Consider the following 24,651-nt stretch of genomic DNA (forward strand, 5'->3'; position numbering starts at 1 on the left):
ACATGTCAGGGCACTGACTTTGCAGCCTTTAAAACCTGCATTCTTTGATTAAAAAAATGATAATCAGCCTCTAGAATTCAGACTCAGTGGGTAAACTTGGTAATGGAATGCCTGAAAGAATGGTTAATTGTAGTTGTAATGCAGTTGCCTACGTTAGTCTAGCATGTACCACATCTGACTTTTTAAAACAAGATTTGTTCATCAAAACATGCTGGTAATTTGAAAAGTAATGAAAATGTTTGGTGGAGAGAACTGCTCTATATATGCACACCTGAATAAGCCCTGAATTTGACATTTTCACACAACCAGGAGCTTAAAATTGCCGTTTAATTGTATGAAACAGCTAACCCTAAGGAGTACAAAACACAGTAGGAGTTTGGGTATGGAAAGGAAAAGAATTTAGGTCTGAACAGAAAACATCACCAGGTCTGTGTCCCTCTAGGTGGTGTGGCCATGCTACAGTCATAAGTTAGTGACAAAACACAATGTGCCATTCATGCTGTCCTAAAAAAGAAAAGAAATCTAGAAGGTAGTGTATGGAATTGCCAGAGGTGTGGGATAGTTTCTGCCATAAAACAGACTAGATAAAATGGGAATAATCAGGTAGGATAATGTTTAATGATAACAGATCTCAAATATCGTTTTACCATCCATTGATGGTAACAGAGATAATGGATCAGGATATCAGATATCCATTTTTTAAGATGCTTTGTTTAGAGCTGTGCTTTGGGAGCACAGGAATTAAAATGGCAAGGACATTCTTCAATTATATACTGGATCATTTTGTTGGGATTTTTTTCCCATTTTTTTCCCAATAGATGATGTATCCTTCTTAAGAGGTAGCTAGACCAAAAATATATCACAGCAAAAGCCAAACACCCTGATCTGTTAGAATTATTGGGTAGCAAGATAGAGAGTAGTCATTGAGAAGATGGAGACAGGAAAGCAATATTTTCCTTTTTCGAACCTATGCACTGAAGTTTAATGCAAATTATTGCTGTATTCATCCCCAGCATTTGTAGTTACTGATTAGGTCGATTTATTTCTCTGAACTTTTTTACTCTGGTCTATGTTTGGAACATTTTAAAATATATGTAGAGTTCTTGAAATATATCTCAGTCATGAGCTGTCTAAGGATTTACATATCTAATTCACAAGGTATTTTTTCTGTCTTTCCAGACTACAGTAGTCTTCCAAGCCAACTAAAAGTAAAGCTCTGCATCAAATGCTAAGTCAGAAAGGAGGAATATGAGATTAAACTGAATTAGCTGTTTTCAAAAGTATTTTTCAGTGGTTTTATTTTGGTAATTAATATTGAAAACTGACAAAGGAATTAGAAAGCATAAGCCAGTTGCAGTCATACATTTAGACTATTTCCAAGTAGAACCCTTAGATTCTCAATGTCATTAAACTGCAAAACCTCAAAATCATGATTCTGGCTTCTGAGTTTGATGTTCATATTAACCTCCCCTTAACATAATTCCAGCCTTAGGAAACCAGGCAAGTTTTCGTACAAGGCCCTGAGACCAACAGAACTGGTCCCACTGAGGTTTAGATTGGTGTCTTCAACTGGAAACAAAAGCTCTTGTTGTGCTCGTCATTATGGTTTGTCCTTATGCTTCCATTCTGTTTTACTGTTCTATTTTTATCTTCTGTGTGCAACCCAAGTGAATAATTTGGGATGTATGTTTGAGTTTGAGTAGTGTTCATCCCCTTATTAATTTATGTCTGCATGAATTGTAATTAGCTGGTCATCAAAATTCTACTCAGCCATACATTGATTATGCATATGCATATCTTCAGATTTTATTTGTAAAGTGATAATTTCTGGATTGAGAACATACTGACACTTATGAGTAATCACTGGGATGCAGTTCTGCACTCCATCTGTATTCAGCAAAATACTTAAGCATCCGCTTAATTTTAACTTTAGCTCAGGTAAGCATGAGATTGCCTCCATCCAAATTCAGCATAGCATTTTAAGTATGTGCCTAACTTTAAACATATCCTTAACTCCTACTAAAGCTAAAATCAAACACATCCTTAAGAGTCTTCATGAATATGGAATAACTACTGAATGAGGTTTGATGAAATGAACTCTATTGGCCATTAAATAACAAGAAATGCCTGGCCACGGTTCCATTAATGTCCTACAAGCAGGGAAGATATTACAGAAAAATAAAACATTCTTTTTATATGTTGAAATTCTAGAAGCTAAACTGTGTATTGTCGAAGATAAAGTATTTTGCAGACTGTGGGAAGTCTTTCTAACCTTCAAAAGATCTGTATCCACAGGAAGCCAAGGCTTCATTCTCAGCGTTTCATCAAGTTCAGAATGCTCAATAAAATTTTCATTCTTTAAACAAGACATTTAAAATAATGTATATAAATTTGTCCAAAATTACAAATGATAATGAGAGTGCAGCCAGTCACAGAAACCTGCAAATGAAAATGCATATACAGGTGTTAAGGATGTTAGAGCTTACAGAATGTTTTTTGTGATTTTCTTTTATTTTCACCGCTGATGTGTTTGATTCACATCCCCATTCTTCATTACAGTCCATTTTCACTTCTGCTGCTTCAACCTCTAACAGTCTTTCTGCACTATTTATGAGAAAAGCTCTTTGCATTTTTATTTCAGATCCTCTCCTACTGCAGTTCATGAAGTCTTTCAACAGTAGGCTGTTAATCCTTTTCAGATTAATATGATTACGGTGATAATCCTTTCATTTGTTGAATTTTTAAGACATATAATCATTAAAGAAAGTGCTAGACAGATTTTCCATTAAAGCAGTTTGAAGCAGGTGGTATTTCTTTAATGTATGTCGGTAGCACTTTATGTTGCTCATTTATAAAATTAAATTTGCAGATGAAGAGAATAAGTCTAGAGTTAGTTATTGGTCTTTTCCCTTTGGTATTACATTCAAACCCAGTCAAGAAAAAAGTATTCAGGCATTTGCAAAAAAAACAGGGGTAGAATATCTGTGTAAATGCTCCTTTCACAACTCCATTGCTACTTTTCACTGGAGTAAGGGTCAGCTTCTGTCCTCACACTGCAAAGCATGAAGTTAAATATATGTAGAAAAAAGAGTATAATTCAAATGTTACCTTTGCCTTCAGGTAGGCCATAGGATGTAAATGCTATGGCCTACCTGAAGGCAAAGGTAACATTTTTATTATTCCAGCTCTGTGTACAAGGCTAATTCTTACCTTCATAGAAGTTAAGGTCATGACTCTTCACTGGATGGAACTGAAGTTTGTAATTATCTCTCAATAATGACATGGCCAGGCAAACTCGAAGCTGAGGCTGAACCTAACACAAGCACTCCTCCAACAAAGTTCAAAACACACTTAAATCTTCTGTCGTTAGAGGTTTTGATTTTCTGTTGATTCCCAGCTCACTGTCCATGACTATCCTTGTCAAACAAACTATTTATCCTATTTTTTGTCTTCTTTTTTCCTCTGACTTTCTTGTTCTTTTGTGCGTACTGATGAAACAATAGACACAATGAATAGGTGCAGGTATTAAAATACAGTGATAATGAGTACTCTTGTAAGCCCCCTTTTAATTAACCTCTCAGAAGCAATGGTTCAAAGCTAGTAGACAAACAGCAGAAATGCTAGAGATCTGAAAAACATTCAAAGTTCATTAAAACCTCAGTTTAAGCAAATAGATAGAAGGTGTAGCCTGCCATAGTAGAATGAATTTTTGCTTTTAAATACTGAAAACTCAGAGGCACTTTAGGCAGGAGGGAAAGGAAGCAGACACCACAATGCTTTAAGAAAATCAGGTCCTGAACTTGGCAAACCTTTAGCTGATTTTGTCACATATTTGCAGCTTTAAAATGATTTGGCCTTTGCAACAGCCAAAATAAGTGTCCTTTAATCACTTCCAACCTATTAACAGATGGGCAAACAGCTTTTATAAATGGGGCATACAAAATACTCCAATATCAGCCAAAACTAATTAGTAGCATTATCTGAACTGAAATTTGTAAGTGATGGAATATACATCAATGCAGATAAATTGATAGAAATTCCTTTTCAACCATCCTGCTTGGTATTTGTTCTGCTTTAGTATATTCTAAACACTTATTAAATAAAAAACACTTTGTCACCCTGTTTCCCTATCTTGTTCCATTAAAAAACAACATATTTTCCTGTAAAAGTTCTCATTAGAGATAATGTAACGGAGAGAAATTACGTTAAACAGAAGGTAGTTCAGAATATATTTTTTGTGGCATATAAAAGAAAGAGTAGTTAACTTGACTACAACCTTAAAATTGTCTAATCTTAAAGAACAGCACAAAATATTGATATCAGACGTTATTTATACAGCAGTGCCAGAGCATATTAAATATATCTTTGCACTGCACTATTAATCAGAATATGTAAATTGCATGAAATTAAATTGTGATATTATAAAAAAAAAATTGCCCCATGTATAATTCAGTAGGAAGAGCCATTCAATGCATTCCCATCAGATCTGCAGCATGAATTTGATTTTACAAAGACATCTGTAGTGCAGACAGCTGCTGTACCTAAGTGAGGGTTTGATTGTACACTTGATCTTTCAAACAGCCACTTGTCCACATCTTTCACATAATTTTTTTTTATCATGGATCTACAAAAGAATGTAATGGTAACCTAATCAGAACTGTTCTGAAACACATTTTCATTAAATAAAAGAAATAATTAAACGTGCTGATTTTCAGAAAACTTTCTCTGCCTCTGTCCAAGTACCCTTCCTTCCTTAAACAATCTATCTCTTCCTCAACTTACCCATTGATTTGAGGATTTTGTCAAAGAGTCAAACTTTAAGTCGAATCTGAAATAAATATAAAAACAATTTTATTACAACATTTCAAGCTTTTCTTCCTTCGAGACAGAATAATGGGCTCTGCCCTCCCAACACAGACAATTTCCTTGGATAAACTTTTCCTCAAAATTTGACAAAAAATAATCTGTAGAAATGCTGTGTATACTCTATATATCCATATAGATAACGAGTCAGGTTTTTCCCTTCTGGTTCTAATATAATGTTGTTTCTTGGTCTTTGAAGACCGTGGGTTTGATCAGTCCAGAGATGTAGCCCTTGAATATTCACATGCTTGGCACATTCTCCTGCCTTAGAGCAGAAATGCATCACCGGCAGTTCATAGGCATCTCTAGAAAGAGCTGTGGTGATCCACTGCGGTACCCACTGTGCAACCCAGGGAACTGCAATCTCCTGGAAACCCTACAGACAAATTAAAATGCCGTTCTTCTCTGATAGACTCTCTGGGGAAAGTGTTATATGCACGGCCTCTGCAGATATGGAGCTGAATGAAGCTGATAGGGGGCTCAGCTCCCTGTTCAGTGAGAAAGGTTGGAGGCACTGCCAGATTATGAGTGAATGATGCAATTGTGGTGCCATATCGTCAGGTTATATGGAATACCTGGAAGATTTTTTAGCTAGTAGAGAGATGAAGATTGATAGAACAGATTTGTCTTTGTGACATAGAGGGGAGTGATGAATAAGTGCAAATGCTATTTTTTAATGATAAGAAGATGGTCTGATGAGAAATCCTGCAGGCTTTTGGTTGCACAGAGAAAGTACTACAGAATGCCAGAAAATAATCAGTTTCAGATGAAATTCATCATCTAAGTAATTTTAATTTAAAAAAACTCAATCTATTATAACCTCACAAACAAGCAAACAAAGCTACCAGAAGACAACATTTTGAGAAATACCCATATCTCCACATTCTCAATAATTTTATCTTACTGGCACCTTGCTGAATGAAGACCAGGCATAAAACCCCATTTTCCTCTTAATTCAAAGCTATTTCAAGCAGATTGGTTTAGTCTTGGCACAATCTGAATGTATAAAGTGAAATTACAAGTGACTTTATGCACACAGATATTCATGACCTTAAGCATAAAATGACTATTTCTATTCAGAATTGTATATTCAGGACAAAAAGAAAACCTAAATGTCATTGATGGAAAATTTTCCACTATGGTTTGGTTTACATTTCTGCCAGTTACACTGCTTGAAATGCAAAATTCAACTTTTTTGTTATTTATCATATATATTGTGATTGTTTCCTCAGCTGGGGCATAGTAAGGTAATCACATAGGAGGACTTTGGAGATGAAACTACAAAGAGCTCCTTTCTACTCATTCTGTAGCAAGATAAAATTGAGAGCTTTCAGAGTTTTAAAATTACTTTTAGTAATTTTACTGTAGCAAATACACGTATATTCCAGGATATTGAATATCCTCACTTTTCTAGTATTTCTGTTATCTTGTTTTGACAGGAAAATCTCCAATACAGAATTTCCTGCTGTGTTCTTATGAAAAGGATTAGTTTCAATATATTTCTCTGTCTACTAAAATCTTTCTTTTTCCTTTTTTCTTTTTCTTTTTTTTTTGTTTTTGAGTGTGTGTGTGAAATTTCCTGGCAAGTTTAATGAATACACATTAATAAAATCCATGAAAGTTTGCATTCATATGGAAGAGACACTTAAATCTTTCAATGTCTTTCAGCTATAGCTTGTATTACCAGTTCAATTTTAAGAGCTGGCAGGTAAAATATTTCTTTAGTCTTACTCAAATTACAGTGTATTTGCACACAAAAATCTGACTTCATATTCTATTAAAAAACCTCCAAGACAAGACCAAAGCTGTATAGTAGAATAAGAATTTAAAATGTTAACAATTTTGAAAATAACTTAATCCTTATAGTTTGCATGGGCATTGTGCAGATCTACCCAGCTGCAGCAGAACACTTGGCAAGAAGATTTGGATGCTAATTCTGTAATTGTAGATAGTAAATGACCAAGAGTTCCTTTTCAATCTTTTCAGGCTATTCATGTAAATAAGAGGATTCTACGTGATTCTGTATCATTTTAGGTGCACATTACAACTGGCCTTATAGAATTTTTTTCCATAGTCCACCAAACTGAAAAAATGAATCTTCTGTCCTTTAACTTCTAGTGACAAACACCTTGACCTTCAAACTCACAAGAAAAATGCATCTCACTTGGAAGTCTTTGCAGCTCCTTGAGATAGTAGAAGGCACCCTGTCAATGGAGAAGTACTTAAAGCTGTTGTTTGCACTCAGAGATACATCAGAAGGTGGTTTGAACACAGCACATTCAAGGCAGTAAAGGTGAAGGTATTATTTTGGTTGTTTAATTAGCTCAGCACTTACATTTTAGTAGTGTCAGAATTCTTGAATGCTGCTATTTTGCTATTAAAAATCTCATGCTCAGCTTGTCTGACTGTCATGGTTGTTCCGCACCTTCAGTGTTAGGGAGAATTCAGTGAGGCTGAGTGCTGTGCTGGCGCCCATTCTCATCATTTCATCTCCAGAAGGCTCTGTATCAGTTTTTAGAGGAGAATGCCCCGTGCAACACTTGATCCCTCTGCCTCCAGACAGTCGTGGTGTGCCTGCATATTGTACTGTCAGTGCTGGGGCTTGCAGCTTTCCAGGTACAGAAACAGCCTGTAACTAACAGAATGTTCATTGCACTCTTCTTCTCCCACTTTGTTTTACATCTTAATTGCTAAAAAAAAAAAAAGAAAAAAAATCGTGTGTTTGATAGAATAGAAATATATATAAGTAGAGACATGGGCTGCTTCTCCTGATACATAAGCAGAAAAGTGTTAAAAGAAGAGAAAATAGTTGGCTGATACCAAACCTGCCTGTTCTTTAGCTCCAAGTGCTCTCCTTACTCCCACTTGCATTCTTCTGAATATTTTTGTTTGTGTAGTCCTTATCACCTCAAGGATTATATGATGATACTAAGGAAAATAAAAAAGTTTAGACTGTAAAGTTTAATCTAAACTTCCTTTCTATCACATCCATTGCCCTTCAAATTCCTCTTCCAGAATAACAGGTGGCCATCTCATCACAGAATATGAGCAAGATTAGTCAAGTGTACACTAGAAAACAGCTTCCCTCATGGGAAAAAAGTGAGAGAAAGAGAATTGGTGAGTATCCAGCTATACATTGAAACAAATACTGCAAGCTGGACTTTGGTAACCATTTTTTCACACCTAAGAGTTAGAAATGTACTGATTTTTTTTAAATTTTCTTTAAAAAGACATTTCAGAGAAATAAAAATGTACCTGTTAGATAAGATGTCGCAGCTCAATGTATTGTCTATTTTTTTCCCCACTGTCTTTTCTTCATGGTCTTCAAAGATTAGAGTACGAACTCTGCCTTAGAAGGCAGATGCTGTTTTTCGAAAATGTTAAGGTGACATTAATAATTTCCTCTGCTTTGAAGATGGAAGGAAACATGTTATAGATGCTCATGCACAACACGGAGTGTAATATGATCTAGGGATGTTAACCCTTACAGAAAGTCTGATGGTTTGGTTAATCAATAGTTCATCAGCTAAACTCATAATCTCTGCCTCTCAGGGAAAATGTTTTGCAGAATCTTACCAAATCTGTAAAAATCTGTGAGTTAGAAGTAGATTACCTGAAATGTTTTATGGATATGAAGGTATAGAAGAGTGTGAAGCTTTTTTAATTTTTATTTTGTACTTTTCCTGAATAGTACAAAATAAATCATACAACACCTATCTCTGAGTTAGCCTCCTTGACTGAAACTATATTATTTAATATATTAAATTTCTCAAGAATATTATTGACAGCCTACTGCTATGAGTTCTCCTTGGTTTTTTGTTAAGTATTTGTGGCAAGACACATATGGCCATTTCCATTACAGTAATACTGGGGAAAATTTCTTCCACTCTGACTTTTCCTCTTGCCTTTTACTGTAGGGGGAGAGGTTTCACATACTGATTTAGGTTGAGTGTATCTGCCAAGTAAAAAACCAACATTAACCACAATAATTTTTCACTTACTTCAACCTCTTTCTACCAGTTCTGCTGACCATCACCTCTTCATATTGAGAGGTTCTAATATGGGAAAGAGATGTGTTTCAGCACAGCTGCTCTCCTTTCATCAGCAAGGATGATGTATGACTTTCCCTTGAGTGTAGGAATAAGTCAGAAGATAAGTACCACATCATGTAGCCTCTGCACAGGCTTATATCTTCATACAAAGCATTTCAAGCATCTTAACTTGGTTTTGAAGAAGTATTTCTAAAAAATGAGAAAAATATTTCTTAAAAAACCCTCCAGTACCTAATACCTTATTGTAAAGATATATCTGACAAAAACTTTTCTTCTTCTGATTGTGAAATTGTGTTTTCCTAGGGAGAATTTGACAAAAAGATGGTCAGAAATGATCTGTCTGAAGTTTTGAGATACTGTGGGTACTCAATACTTCCCACTGGAATTCAGTATAGCCTCCATCTGGTCTGTTCAGGTAAGTTACTTGTAAATTCTTTACAATGGTACAAAATTTCACCTGCAGGTGCTGCAAGTTTTGGGCTTTTTGGTTGTTGTTTTTAATTCCTTTTCCTTGCATGAATAAGAAACTACTTCTAAGAAATATAGTCAGGATAAACCTTACCTAATGCTGGTGATCTTTTTCAAAACTGAGCATTTTATTGTTACACTTGAAATAAAATATGTATTTTCAGAATTCCACTGTGTCTAAGAATGATGGAATATAATCCCATACTATTTTAAATATCCTTTAGAGGGTGCAGAACATTTTTGTGGCAGGTCTGAACTTGCAGATGCCTCCAGGCAAACATTAACCCCTTTGTATACTCAGCAGTGTTTATGGTGTCTGCCTTCCAACACTCTTTAACAGCTCAGTGCAGGAAACTTTTAGAAACATTCAGAGATGAAAACATTCTTAGATGGCTGTTTGTAAACAAAACAGGATGTGGGAGATGCCACTGGCAGCTTCTCCTGCCACACACTTTCTTAGCCCCCTCTTGTGTTGTACTGACATATGTGGGTGTTGTGAACCAAAGATAGCCTAAACATGAGTTGTCCTAACTTTGACAGTCACAGCTGGGGGATTCTTGTGGACAGTGCTCTTTTTTGGAGGTTGTGGTTAATTTTATGTATTAGCAGCTCCAAAGAATGCTTTTAAAGTCCAACTTTATTTAGTGAGGGAAACCCACGTGTAATTGATGCTTTTGACTATTTAACGACCTACGTGTGGTTTCTCTTGATCATAATTTTTTTGCATGCCTTGTCCCAGAGAGCTTTCTTTCCAAGCTGCATCTTTGAGAAGGTGGTCTCTTTGAGTGTCTTACCGCACATGGGACTTGCTTTCCAGTGTTAGCTCCTTGTAAATGCCATCAATTCCTCAAGGAAAATCATCTATCACGTGTCACTTAGGTCACATTCCTAAGACAGTGTGACTAAGACCAGGTATTTTTAGTCATTTGCTCAGTCCCCATCACTATGGTAACAGGATATTTTGTGACTGTGAGACAGGTTTTTGTCTTATATCCTAGATTTGGGAGACTATTGCTACTTTTCACTGTGTTCACACACACACCAGGAAAGGTTCATGCTTCCCTAGTCATTATTTAATTTATTTAGAGTCCCTTAAGTGTGAAGTGCTATCAAGAATTGTTTGACCATTTGAGGCAGAGTAGGCATCTAATGCATTTTGATTTTAAAACTCTTCTAAATTGTGAACATGTAAATGATGAATAATTGCTAAAACATAGAGATGTGCCTGAGTCTAAAGGGCACCCATAAAGTGATTTGTTACATGGAAGCATTTTGAATAAATTCCACTTATCTGCAAAGTGCCTCTCTTCCTCAGTTTTACAATATAGATGTCTTAATTTCTGAAGACAGATTGTGAGCAGAATGAAACCTTGCTAAATTGCTTGGGAGAGACACTGCAACTGGTTGGATGTTTGGATTCCCTGAATACTGATTTGATGCAATCATACTCTGATGCAAAAGCATTCTGTAGAATCAGTCTGCCTGTTCAGGAGTAGAAAGATGAGAAAGAAGAGGAGGTTTGTGTGTCTAGGCTGAATGGTGGAGAGATCTACAGATAGTTACTGAACTTTTTCAGGTTAACACTGCATCCTGCACGGCCATGGACTGATCCATGGAAGATTAAAACAAGAAAAGGGAGCATGTGGCTATTTAGTCTGAGGGCAGGTCAAAAAAAAAAAATTCTGATCTCTTGAAAATTTTCCCATCTCATTTTACTCTTACTGATTTTGCTGAGGGTTTTGCTGGGGTTTTTTTTCTTGTTTTTTTTTTTCCTTTGTTTCTTTGGTTTTTTTGTTTTAATTGAAGCTAGGCAACACTGAAAAAGCAGTGCTGAGATGTTAAATGTTCTATTGATTCTCCATTTTCAGTCACAAATGAATGCTGTCTTTGGCTAATGATAGTTTGGACAGGAAATACTTGAAGATTTTTAATTTTACATATTCTTTCATGAGTTTTAATTACATCAGTACCATTCATAACTAAAAAAGGATCTGCTTATTTTTTTTTTAAGCTTAGACACCAAAGGTAGTAAATTTATCAAAAGAAAACCAAAATATTTGTAGCAAAATGCTGATGTTCATCATTAAATAACAAAGATCTTACTGTCAAAATAGGAAAGAAAAAAAGAAACATGTTAAAAAAATACTGGGAAATGTGCATGAGAAAAATAGATGGGATTAAAAAAAAAAGAACATATGATGCTGTACTTAACACACTGTTTTGAGTCTCTGTTTGTACAAGCAGAGCTGGTATAACAATTTGACCAAATCACACGACAGTAATGGCACTGTCAGGAACTGAAGAGGAGAATGATACCTGGAGTGGACTCAGGAGTCCTGAAAGGAGGCTTGTACAGACAAACATATTTGTGATTTCCTTATGAAATCTGCTTTTCAGCTTCTGGGAAACCAAGGGAGCTTCCTTTATGTCAGATGAATGTAACTACCAATGATCCTCTAGATGTATCGATACATATCCTGTTCCCCACAGTGTAAGGGAAAGTCAGTGACTGTGTTATCACCGAGCACACTGCTGGCTGAGGAGTTAGGAACTACCTAGAAATAATTGAATGAATTTCCATCAGTGGTGAGGTTTAGCTGCTGGCTTCGTGAAAAAGCCAATTAAAATTAAGGTTGTAGTGTGGTGATTTTGAGATTTCATACACAAGTAACGATGCTATTTCATAATATTTCGAGCCAATTTGTGCTGCTACACCATTCTGCTGTTGAAAAGCAGAATGCCATGCACTCTGCAGTCAGGGGAAAGCCTCAGTGCAGCACTGCTGTGCTTTGCTTGAATACAACAGGAAAAATAGAGGTAATGAACCAAGCTATTTTGGCCAAATTCTTTGAAGCATCCATTGACATCCTAGCTAATTGTCATGAAAAATATTTATTGAAAGTGGTTTTTTTGGAAATGATTATTGTGGCCAATATTTAAACATACCTTTTTTTTCCTCTGGTTGATTCAAAGTGCTGCATGTTCTATTCAGGTTAACTTTTACATTGGGTAAAAGTTTACCTGAATAGAGGTAAACTTTTTCAGAGGAATCATACATGCCTGGAGGTTAGGTATTGGGTGTGCTAGTTATTTTGCTTCTTTATTTGCTGAAGAGTCCAGCCATAATATCTTGGTATTTGCTGTATTCTGCAGTCACTGAAATTACTGCTATTAATGATGTTTGGGACTGGATTGGGGAAATAGTTGTAGCTGTTTATATGTTGTGAAGGCAAACTGTTCACAGTTGCAGCATCCTGATAATTGGATTGTTTTCAAATAACATGCAAACACAGTAAGGATTTTCCCTGCAATTGGCCCTTTGGAGTTGCCTCTACTAAAATCCATTTTTTTTTCATTTTTGTGTTTGTGATCTTGATAACTGGTCCTGTATTTACACAAAATATTTTGTGTTTAGGCTAAGAATATGCAATATTTCATAGAATTTGAATAATCGCCTTTAAGCCATCTCAATTTATATTGGTGTTGCCTCATTGTAGGTTTTTCTATATTTGTAGGGAGGCAGTAAACCATCTCTTCATTTAAGCACAGAAATGCCTAGATTTTTCATTTATTTAAATTTTCACACATATTAGTGGGAGGCAAGGTTTTCATGGGAGCTTTTAGGTTGCAGACTGGGCTGGCTTGAACTGAAAAAACAAATGAGAGTGCAAAACAGTGATCTCTAAGAGACATCTTGGAGCAATGTATCCTCATTAAAGTCAATGCCAATTCCCTCTCAAGCTGCAGACTGGCAGGAGAGATGCAGGAGGTCCCTGGGATTTGATTTTTGCATGAAGCTAACAGAGGATATTAGAGCAGTCCCTTGTCACAACCTGTGGTTCAGGGCTTGACTCATGCTGAACCTTCAGCAGTTTTCAGTCCCACTGGCAATTCCATGATAACTGGTGCTTGTTGCTGGGACTTTTGGAAAGCTCTCATGGTTTTGGGGGTTCAGCTCAGAAATGGCACTGGCTGACTGCAGCTCTCACCAATGCACCCTGCAGTTATTTTCTCTCTCAGTTCTTCCTTACTGTAGTTTACATGTGTAACTATGAATAAATTGTTAAATAAACAATGCCTAACAGCAATTTCTCTTGCAGTCATGCCAGAAAAGCCTTATTTATTAAGCAGGACCCCTCTGTGTTGAGTACCCTGCACATTCTGAAGGAAAATATGCTTCCTGCATCACTGGTGGAAAATTGCCTCCTCAAACTGTTTATTTTTCATTAAACAAAATCGTAAAGGACAAGCAGCAGAAAATGGTGCAGACTGCAGTAGGAACAAAGGTGTAATAGCTCTCATGCATCTGGCAGAACACAATACTCAGGGGTTTCTCCCACTGTACTGTTATTTAATAATGTTCTCCACACCTATGCAATAATGAGCCCTGAGGGAGATGAAGGTTATCCTTATGACCATTTAAGCCAAATATAACATCAAGAAATTTAAATTCCACTGTGTAAGAACTCTGCAAGAGAGCTAGTGATAATGAACAGATGCATTAATAAAATGTCTTAATAGGGCTATTTTAAAGCTTTGCATTTCCTTCATAATGGTTTCTGGATCAAGGCTAAATGCAAATCTATCTAATGATTCCTTCAGGTCTTTAAGACTGTGGGTCATTCACTGTCAACTGCAGCAAAAGGAAGTAAAATACACAGAGCATACTCTTCTCCTTGACTGCTGATCCTCTCCCAAAATAATTACAGATTAGTATGGGTTTAAAAGGTTAAAGAACTCCCACAACATCTGGAATGTTTGTCAACAAGCATGCAAGAATCCCTGCTGGATGCAAAAGCTATCTAATCAATGTTTGTTCAAACCTTACATATATATACAAAGAAAAGCCTGTGTGGCTCTTTTTGTTCCATTTTGAAAGCAAGATAGAATTCATGCTTAAGAACTTAATTTGCTTGCGTATTTTGCTCTTCGCTTATGATCACTATGCTCCTCCTAGGGGTGGCAAATAGAAACAGAAAATACAACTTGGGTTACCCACACAGCCCAGAGTACTCTGGTCCAGCCACCAACCCTGCTTTAAAGATGGTTAAAATGTTATTTCTTTTTGCCAGTAGTAATATTCCAAAGCATCATTATGGCTTTATTAATAATATTTGAAAGCATCATCATGGCCTTATTAAGATATTTTGATCATAAGTTGAGGACTAAACAATACAAATATCGTACTTAGCTGATGAAGAGACTTTTTTCAGGTCTGTTCATATCTTGTATCACATTCAGAATTAATCTAAAAATCTTCATAAGGACAACCACCTGAAAACTAAACTTCCTCCTTAAAATTCTCTTTTGCTACAATGTCTGTAGAATAGTTGACAAGAGTTGAACTAACAGTGTGCTGACACTGCTGCCTGTCATCCAGGCTGATGCTGTCTCTTCCTGCTATACCTAACCTATAAAATCTTGTGCTGGTTTTTTGCTCCAACTTAGAATCTGGCACTGAAGGTCTATTCTGTGCCTAGGGCTCCTGAGCACTATCCTTACACTTACAGATTGTACAAATAATGCTGCAGTGTCAAATCTACTCTAAAGAAAAATGGGGTATGTTTAAATTTAAAGGATGGATCTTCTCTACACCTATACATAGGGTATATATCCTTACATTTGACTGTTTTATGCCAACTGCATCTCCCTACCCCCAAATACAAGAAGGATGATTCCTCTTACAGAGAATCCAGTGGCAGGTTGTGAGTGGGAAGTCCAGCAGGCTTACAGTACTTATCCACCAGTGTAAGGCCAGTAGTGGCAACAGAACAGTTTTCTTCTGAGACCATCTGGCTGAAAGGACCTCCCTTGGACCAGCATTTTTCCTTACAAGGGATTATCTCAAATAATCTGTGGGGTGTAACCTCCTTACTGAAGCTTAGGATGGGTTTTTTTTCCTCCTTTCTCCAATGACACCATTTAGGGTCACTGAAATAGAGTGACTTGATCAAATTTCCTGTCTTGTCCTTTAGCAATTTGGCCTTTCCCATGACCAGAAGGAGATTTCTTATTGCAAGCTTTCAGCACTTGAAGGCAGTCTACAAGAAAGAAGGGGACAAACTTTGTGCTGAGCGTATTGTGACAGGACAAGGAGTAATGGATTTAACAGAAAGAGGGTCAATTTATATGAAATACAAGGAAGAGGCTCTTTTTATACAATGAGGATGGTGAAACACTGGAATGGGTTGCCCAGAGAGGTGGCGGATACCCCATCCCTGGAAACAAGATCAGGTTGGTTGAGTCACCACATTACTTGATCCAGTTGAAGATGTCCCTTTAAAGGTCCCTTCCAACCCAAACCATTCCAACAGTCTATGATTCTATGATTTACCACACTACATCCTTTTTCACCTGGCAGTTTGTGTTTTCATTAATGTCACTACAGGGAATTTCTACTTTTATATAAGCATTAATGTCTCAGTTTACTGATATATTTCATGCATAGTAAGTGCAATTCATTCCCCTGACTTGATAATACACACATCTTAACAGCTTTTTAAAGGAATAAATAAATTAGCATATGTGCCACGCAGAAATGGTTAACAAATAACTATAATGCTGTTTTGTGTCCTTTGCATTTGCATTCCACTTGTGTTTTAATGGCATTTTTAATTTTTTTTTTTGTGTAGATTTTGACTTTAGTCCCTTAAATGGAGGAACTTCTCTTTAGGGCTCACCAGTGCTGATGGAACAAGTTCATCACTTCACATACTTGAATAGCAGCATATCAGTTAAAACACCTCAGGATGACACTTGCTCTTTTTGCTGTTGTGTTGTTGACTGCTCTTCTTATGGTTGTTCTCTATATCAGAAATGTTTCCTGCTGCCTAGTCAGTTTTCCTCATTTTTGAACATTTGATTATTTCTTTCCAAATTTACTACTTTGCACTTGTCTTTATTGAATTTCCTCTTATTGACTTTGGGCCATTTCTCCAATTTATCAAGACAATTTTGAATTTGACTGCTCTCCTGTAAAGTGCTTGTAAGTGCTTCCAGCATGGTGTCACCTACAAGCTCTATTAAATGATTTCTCCATTACATTATCTTGGTAGTCATTAATGAAAATATGGAAGAGAACCAGACTTAGGACTGTCCTCTGTGAGACCTCACTTGATATTTCACCTCAGTTTTGACAGGAAAGTATTTATCCATCCTTTAAGTGGGATATTTTGACCCGTAGTAAGAAAAAATGAGTCAGCAGAAAATATGAGCTTCAAGATTTGGTAGCTGTTAAGAGATTCTGAAATTTTGGAGTAGAATAGCAGCATGTGGGAGAGAAATTATTGCTCACAATTTATTGCTACAAATATGTCTTTTACATGTTTCAAGAAGGTTTATTCTTCAATGGTACATGGAAAGATCACTGCAGTATTCTTGGTCAGAAAGATATGTATTAGGTTTTAAAAGTTTGAAGAACTTGCTGGCTGCAAACAGATGGACCATACCAATTGATTCAACTACCTAATGCCTACTAAACTATGTGTTGTCACATTTGTATTTTGTATTTCAGTATATGTGCAGTACAATGTATCTACACAGGTACACGGATATGTATTTCTAGTACATATAGAATCCAAAATTTGAAAATTTGCATAATATATCTTGAAATTAAAAAAAAACAAAAAAACCCCAGAACAATATCCAATGAAAGAAATCCCTTGTTACACAGCAGGAAATGTGAATAATCATGAGTTCCCATACTCAAAGATGTCTTGAGAAGGCAATAAAAGAGTTTAAACATCTTTCTTGGTAACTATGAACACAGGATTATTCTAATATTCAGTTTATGTATTACTCCATGGATTATTATAGAGTGTCATCTCTTTTTTCAGTAATTTTTACCCATACTTTGAAAGTGCAATATTTCTTATACAGCTGTGTTGTAGACAAGTATATATATTATTCTCATTTCTTAAATGGAGAAATAAAGAACAGTTGAAGTTATATGTCTCTGATTTGTCTTTGAATTGGTGCTAGAAATTTAGGCTGAAGTACTTAAAATTGACTTCAAACAGGTTCTTATACCCATACTGAACAAATAGGTGCTTTCTAAGGGGCAGCTGAATTTTTTTAATGTCTTTCACATGTGTATTCACATACATACTCATACTTAGTCCTTTCCTCCAGTAACTTCCCTAAAACATGTTCTCAATTTCTTGCTGCCTCTTGAGGCAGATACTATTAAAAAAAATAAAAAAAGTCCTTGAATTCTTTCTTGCAATAGGGAATATGTGCAAGAGGTTGATTTAGTTAAAAGAGTTTTCAACAAAATCTGACTTGTTTTTTTTAAAGCAAAATATTTGCCTAAGTAGAGCATTTACCTAAATTCTTTAATAGAATCCTAAAATCTTAACACTGGGGTTTTTCTCCTGTTAGATTTTGATAATTTGACACATTTTAGGCAAATTACACTCTATCAGTTATAAAACATTCAGCTTTTTCATAGTTACAAAAAGCAGGAGCACAGGGTCTTTACCCCATTAAAATTACTTTGCTGATTATGCTATTACACAGATATTTTATTCAGTTGAAAGAAGTGACAAAAAAGCCCCTTCGTGTTGTAAAATGGAAAAACTAATGTTTGTAGTGAAATGTTTTTAACTGTAAAATTTGTCTGTACAATTTTATATTTAAAATAACAAGATTGTTATAGGATGTCATCTTGACAGTTTGTTTGCAACATTTCCTTACATTTCTACTTACTTCAGCAAAGGAAGTCTTGGCTTTATGTTGCTACTTAAGTTATTTGAGTAACAGCCTTTTGCTATTTTCAATGTCCTTCCTCATGTTTCTATAATCCATTGATTCACCTTAAGTTCTCTTAAGTATATGGTATAAAATTAATCAGTCATTTGATTTACATAGTTATGCTTCCTTTTTATTTTGTACAACAGCATTCTATAAAGCCACTGATCAACCATTCAAAAATAAAGCAAAACAAAACCCAACTCCTATAGCAAATTTATGTGCAAAATCATTGAATCAACCATTTCTGATATCAACAACTGATTTCTATATAAACCATCTCCTTTAAGCTGATGTCCAGAAGAATATTTCATAGGCTAAGATTCTGCCCCTTTCACACCTGGTTTAAAAACGATACAGCTACAAAAACACTTAATTAGAGTGCCCAATAATTATATGAATTCTATCATTTAAGCATTCTGTGTATCAAGACTTATCAAGAGCTTTTTTTTTTCCTTTTGGATAATGACCTGTTTGCATTCTGTTGTAGTAACTCTATAGGAACTAGTTTTACTCTATATAGTGAGTAATAATTTCTTTTTTCTCTAAATTATGTTTTGCATTCTATTCAGCAGAAAGATTGAATACTGTTATTGGATTGAATACTGTTTTCTTGTTATCAACTGCTATATCTGCTTGATCAAAATAAACACATAATATTGTCTTTATAATTCTCCTAGAGAATTACCAGTCCTTCTACCAATGTAGGATTTTACCATCAGTGTTTGTGTTTCTCCTAAAGAAAGCAGACTTGGCTGTCAGTTTTGATGATGAATAACTTCTAGGTTTTCTATTATTTGTTTTGCTAGGATTACAGTGGTCTCAGTTCTGCTATTCTATCTGAAATTGAGTTTTAGTGTATTATTGCTAATTTTGTCTGTCACCTAGCAAGAAGGGGACATTTCATATCATGACCATCATTACTGGAGTTTCCTCCTCTGGGTCATGGATTATTATTCTAATTTCTTTAAATTGAGCTGAAAGTTGCATATCTATGGTAGTTTCTTTTGAATCTACTTGAAACTGCACCCCAAGCATTGGGTGCCTTTGGGATAACCATCCAATTTCTTGAAACAAAGTCTCTGGAACAGATGTGGAGGGTAAGATTTAAGATGTCTCTCTGCTGTAGTTCAAGAACAGCACCTGTGTCCAATCTCTGTGTGGTAGATGACTGAGTACTGTAGAATACCCATCAATAGCCTGCAATCCTTAAAGAAAGTCACCAAACACTATAGGCTAGAAACTTCAGTTAATGTATTTTTGCCACTTAAAAAGCTGTAGGAAATGGTGATTTTCTGCATTTGTATATCAAGAAATGTTTCTTGTTAAATGAAAGAGAAAATGCTATTTCCCATACCCAAGTTATCCTAGTTTTTTATCCAGGAATATGCATTAATGGCTGTAGCTCTTTTGTTAGAAAATATTCCAGACTAAATGATTAAGTCCCAAATAGATATTTCCTTTGAAATGGTACTGTCTTCTAAATATACAGACAGGCCCTTGCTTGTAGTGCTTAAACCAGAGGCCAGTGACATCAATAGAAAAACTGATTTGAATTAAGCTCATCGCTCCAATTAATTGTCCTAGTCATAGGATTAGAGACATGAGAGCAACTTTCATTTAAGTGTTGGCATAATACTGTCACACTGAGTTAAATATTTGTGTGAAAGTAATTAAATAATGACTTAAGTCACTTATATCCCTATTTTGAAACAGTTCATGATTGAACCTCTGTAAAAATTGAGTTGGAAGTTTTATGTTAACAGAATGAATAGGGTTACTGAAATGCTTTTGATATTTGGTTTTTCCAGTAGTGGAAGGCTATTTGAATGTAACAGGAGGGGTCTAGGTAAAACCCTAATAATTTGAAATGGAATGTTTTGTTAAAATCTGTATCCTGGGGGGAAAAAAAAAAGGGACCATGTGCATTACACAGATTCACTTATGCTGCACTCCATTAGATTCTGTAGAAAAAATTGCAGTAAAGTCCCTGGAAAATTCTTCTATCTTATGAGGTTTTATAATTTTTATCCATATTTCTAGGTCAAAGAGAAAACTGGCAATCTCTAATGACAAAGTATTTTGTCAATATTCTGTTTTATTGATGGTTTGAGGAATGCCTTTTCCAGAACTTCTCTAAAAGCACTGGGGGGGGTGGGGGGAAAGTCCTATTACGTTGGTTCTCCCTTTCCCTTGAATATGGAGCATTTTGAGCAATACATCATGCAAAAGAAATCTGCATCTACATTTTCTCTTTTTAAATATATTGTCAGTGATAACATAATAGATCATGAAATGTACTGGCCACAGATATAATTATAGAAATGACAGGGAAAGGGTAAAATGCAGAAAATGGAGATAACTACCCAAAATTGTCTGAATATGAGTCCTAGTAAGTAAATAGATTTTGTGGTACGAGATGTACAAAGGTTCAATTTGGAGCAATATGAAATTCTTTTATTCTTTCAAGTTCAGCCCACATACAATTAAAACTTCCCAAGCACTATCACCTGCAAGAAATTTCATTCAAATAGTGAAAAAATTGGCATGGAACTTATCTTCTGACAGTTTCAAGTGTAGAAATTTCTCTAAATTTAGGGGATTACTCTTCATAACCTTGGTTCTGTCAAATACAAACATGCAGTTATTTACAATTTCTCTTCAGAATTCACCATAGCATACACAAATTTGAAGTTATCTCTTCCCCTCAACAATACCAGTTGTGTTTGCTTGTAAATTTTACTTTGGTTGTGGTAAAGCAAGCACACAGAATTTTTGTTTTTTTTTTCCTAGCTGGTGTAACTCCTTCTTCCCTTCAAATGAACATAAAGCTGAGGTAGGTAACTTAAAAGTTCACAAAAAGTAGTGGAACATGATGCTTTGTGGATCAGCTGAGATGGAATAAACCGTGTAATAGCTGTTTCCCTGACAGAACCTTTGTCTGCAGGCTTAGGAGAGGCAGCTCATCTTTGTTTCCCATTTACCCATTCTCCAACGTGTGATATTTCCTATAGAAAGAATACATTTCAGCTTGTACAGTTTTAAAAATACTATAAACTATACTAACAATAAATATGCAGAAGTGGCTTAATTGCTGAAAGCTGTTCAATATTTCAGGCTATCAAAATGTCCTTTGTAGAATATGGTGAGGTTTGGATGGTTTTACTGCACATTAAATACAAAGCCATTCTTTAAGATGTATGCCAGGGCCAGCATTAGACCTTCCTGTCTTCAAAAGCCATGTCAAAGTTCTCATTAACTGATAGTGGATGATTAGGGAATAACCTGGGAGAATCAGAATCAACTCCCCTATGCCATCTATGTGTTTTCCATCACCCTGCTGTCCTCAGTTAATTTAACATGGGAGATGAGGTCAATATATATGAAGAAACAGCTGAAACTTTGAAGTTCTGGTGTGTTTTGTTGGTTCATGTCACAACCTGAGTGTTATTTAAACATCTATTTTTTCACATTTAATACTGGGTAATACTCAAGAGGCCTCTATAAAACAGCTAATGTTCCCTTTGGCATCGAAATCCACTTACCTTAACTGACTTCTGTTATACTTCAACCTGATTCTCAGAGTCACAATGGTAATATTCATTTTAATGTCCCAATAGACTCTTAGTATTCATCAAATATTTGATTTACATTTCTAATAAGGCTTATGGAATGCAGAGACATGAAACCCATACTCTGCCATGATTCTAACTAGTGTCTCTTTCATTAACACTGAGAATTATTTCTCAAAAATAATTAAAATCTGTAATTGAATATACTAGAATAATTTTGGAAAATTAGTTTAATTATTCTAGTGCTTCTATTTGGAAAGATCACATAATTTATAATGAGAGAATAGGCAAATATGAATTTGCTCTCACAGAGTCCTTTTGTTTATACTTACCTTTAAAGAAAATATATATACTTGAAATGCCTGCTAAGCAACATAGTTACAATGTAGATGCTTTGTAGAATTTTACTGGAAAAAAGTCAGTCTCAGAATTATTTTAACAATTAATAGGCTTGTTTTCCCCTTCAGGAATTTGTTGTTTTTTATTTCTTTCTGTATGTATCCTGCAACATAAAAAAGTATTCTTTAAGTGAGCTGACTCTTGCATATCAGCCTCCCAGTACCTGATGTAAGCCTATAAGAAGGATGGAGAGTATTTGCAAGGGCAAGAAGTGGCAGGACAAGGAGGAATTGTTTTCAACTATGAGAGAATAGGTTTAGCCTGGATATTAGGAAGAAATTATTTTCTGGGTGGGTGGTGAGGCACGGCACAGGTTGTGGCTGCCCCATGCCCTGTGCCTGGAAGTGCTCAAGGGCAGGTTGGATGGGGCTCTGAGCAAGCTGGTGTAGTGGGAGGTGTCCCTGCCCATGGCAGGGGGGTCAGAATGAGGTGATCTTTAAGGTCCCTTCCAACCCAAACCATTCGGTAATTATGTGATTTAGGCACAGTAGATCTGAATACAAAAATGAATCATATATTCTAGATGAAGAATACTTATACACCAGAAATCACTACCCTGTGTGTACAAAAACAAGACTGCAACTCCAATAACTAGGGGATGGATTGGAATGGTTACAAATTCCTGGCATATTCACACTTTTCCAAGTATACTGCTGCTGTATAGGCAACTGCCAGCCCCTGTTAGGGTTCATCAGTGGCTTCCTGGGCAAGAAAGTACGGAAGTTTGTGGTTCATCATGAACACAAGGTCTGAAAGCTGGCCATAAACATCTGGCCAGCATATTCCAGCTGCTACTGCAACATGATGAGTTGTGGGACTGAATGATGTTTTGACCATTATAAACATATGAAGAGAATAGAAAAAAATATGCAAAAATAAGACCTGAACTAGAAAATTTGGAGGAAAGCTAACTGGATTGAAGGATTCCTGGTTCCTCAGATTTCCCACTGCCTCAGGAATCCCAGTAACTTCTTTGCCAAGACGCCAGAAGGTTTCTGGTTAGGGACCTGATCCCAGCAAGAGTTACATATAAATTCTCTGATGGAGAATTGGAGTGATGTGGTGTGAGTAAGCACAGGGCACCTCTCATTCATAACCAGAACCAATTGCTGGGGTTTTTAAAGTGTGGATTAGAGCAGTATTTTGGACTTGTAAAATTCTAAATGTCTTGTGTTTGTTACTTTAGGGGCTGCTCTTGTGTTGTGATGGAATTTAGTTTGTAGCACTGCAGGGTTAGCTCTTCAACCAGGGCAATATCACCATGTCAGCACACATGTGGAACCTGGGCTAATTAGCCTTGCTTGGAGGCATGGCTAATTAGTCCAGACTTAACACGAATCTCATCATGTTTCTGAAAGCTGAGCTGGTAATGCTGCATGAGACATGTCAGCCTCTAATTCATCCAGAGGTCTCTGTGGGCTCTCTGAGCAGGCTGAGTCATCAGCTACGCCCTCACTTGGCTCCTTTGTGGGAGACCTTATGGCACAGAAGCTCTTAGGCTTTCACCAGCTTTAACCTCAAAGGACTGACAAAGGTGTCCAACACATTTTCCTTATTCTAAATTTTTTTCCATACTCAGTCTGCCAAGTTTTCTGGTCTTTAGTTCATGTCAGAGGCTCGTTTGCTCATACAGGCTCCTGAGCTTTTTGTTCTTCTCTGTCTTGCTGGCTCTGGCAGGTGGATCTTCAGTGTCACAAACCTCTTTCCAGTCCTGACTGGGCCCCAGGCTCTGTGCAGGGTGCAGGGGACATTCATTACTGCTCCCACCTTTCGCACTTTGGAGCAATGCTGAGGTCTCACTGCTAAACCACACAGCTGCCATGGGTGTCCTTTGCAGCATCCTTTACCAACCATATATCAGGAAAAGTGGGATCAGATCTTTTTGTCTGAAGGCCATTATTTCCTGCAGTAGTGATACAAGAAGAAAGGGTTAGAATCTGTTTGATTCCCCCTCATTTCAGTCTGTTCCAAATCAATGGCTGATATTTTATGACCTAGCCTTGCTCAGTTTCATATTTGGCTCTTGGTAACTGTATGAAAATGTTACAGAGTGAGGCTCAGGAAGGACAAATAACACTATGTAAGGTGAAGATGGAGTGCATGGCAGGAGATGAATAGTAGATTATTTCCTTTTATTCTTCCCTCCAAGCAAACAATGTTAAGTGGTTGAATTACTTAGTAAATGTTACTCTTTTCATCAGGTCTTATTCCATACATTTTACCAAAGTGAATAGTGATTAGTAATAATAAGTGAGATTTAATAAGTCTTATAAAGATAATCTTCTGTGTAAAGTTTGCTGACTTATCCCCAAAAGAGCTATTATAATAGCTGTATAAAATCACTTTTTTCTGAAAGAAATACTAGGGTTTGGACCGGTGGGGCAGCATGTGTGCATGGGGGGCAGAAAATGTATTTTATTTTTGTCCTATTATTTAAAAAAGGAGATTATGGAGTAATGTGTGAAGTCTTGGAGCTCTTTAGCACTTTCCCTGTTCATGCCAGAGAGAATCACACATTTACTGCTAATGAGCAGAATGCAGCTTTATGA

General features: G+C 36.2%; 1 pseudogene; it reads left to right on the forward strand.

The window, feature by feature from the left end:
• Window positions 1-24,651, forward strand: part of LOC129046669 (uncharacterized) — a 70,911-nt pseudogene that overhangs the window by 26,722 nt on the left and 19,538 nt on the right.

This window comes from Molothrus ater, chromosome 4, assembly GCF_012460135.2.
Source record: "Molothrus ater isolate BHLD 08-10-18 breed brown headed cowbird chromosome 4, BPBGC_Mater_1.1, whole genome shotgun sequence".
Lineage (NCBI taxonomy): Eukaryota > Metazoa > Chordata > Aves > Passeriformes > Icteridae > Molothrus > Molothrus ater.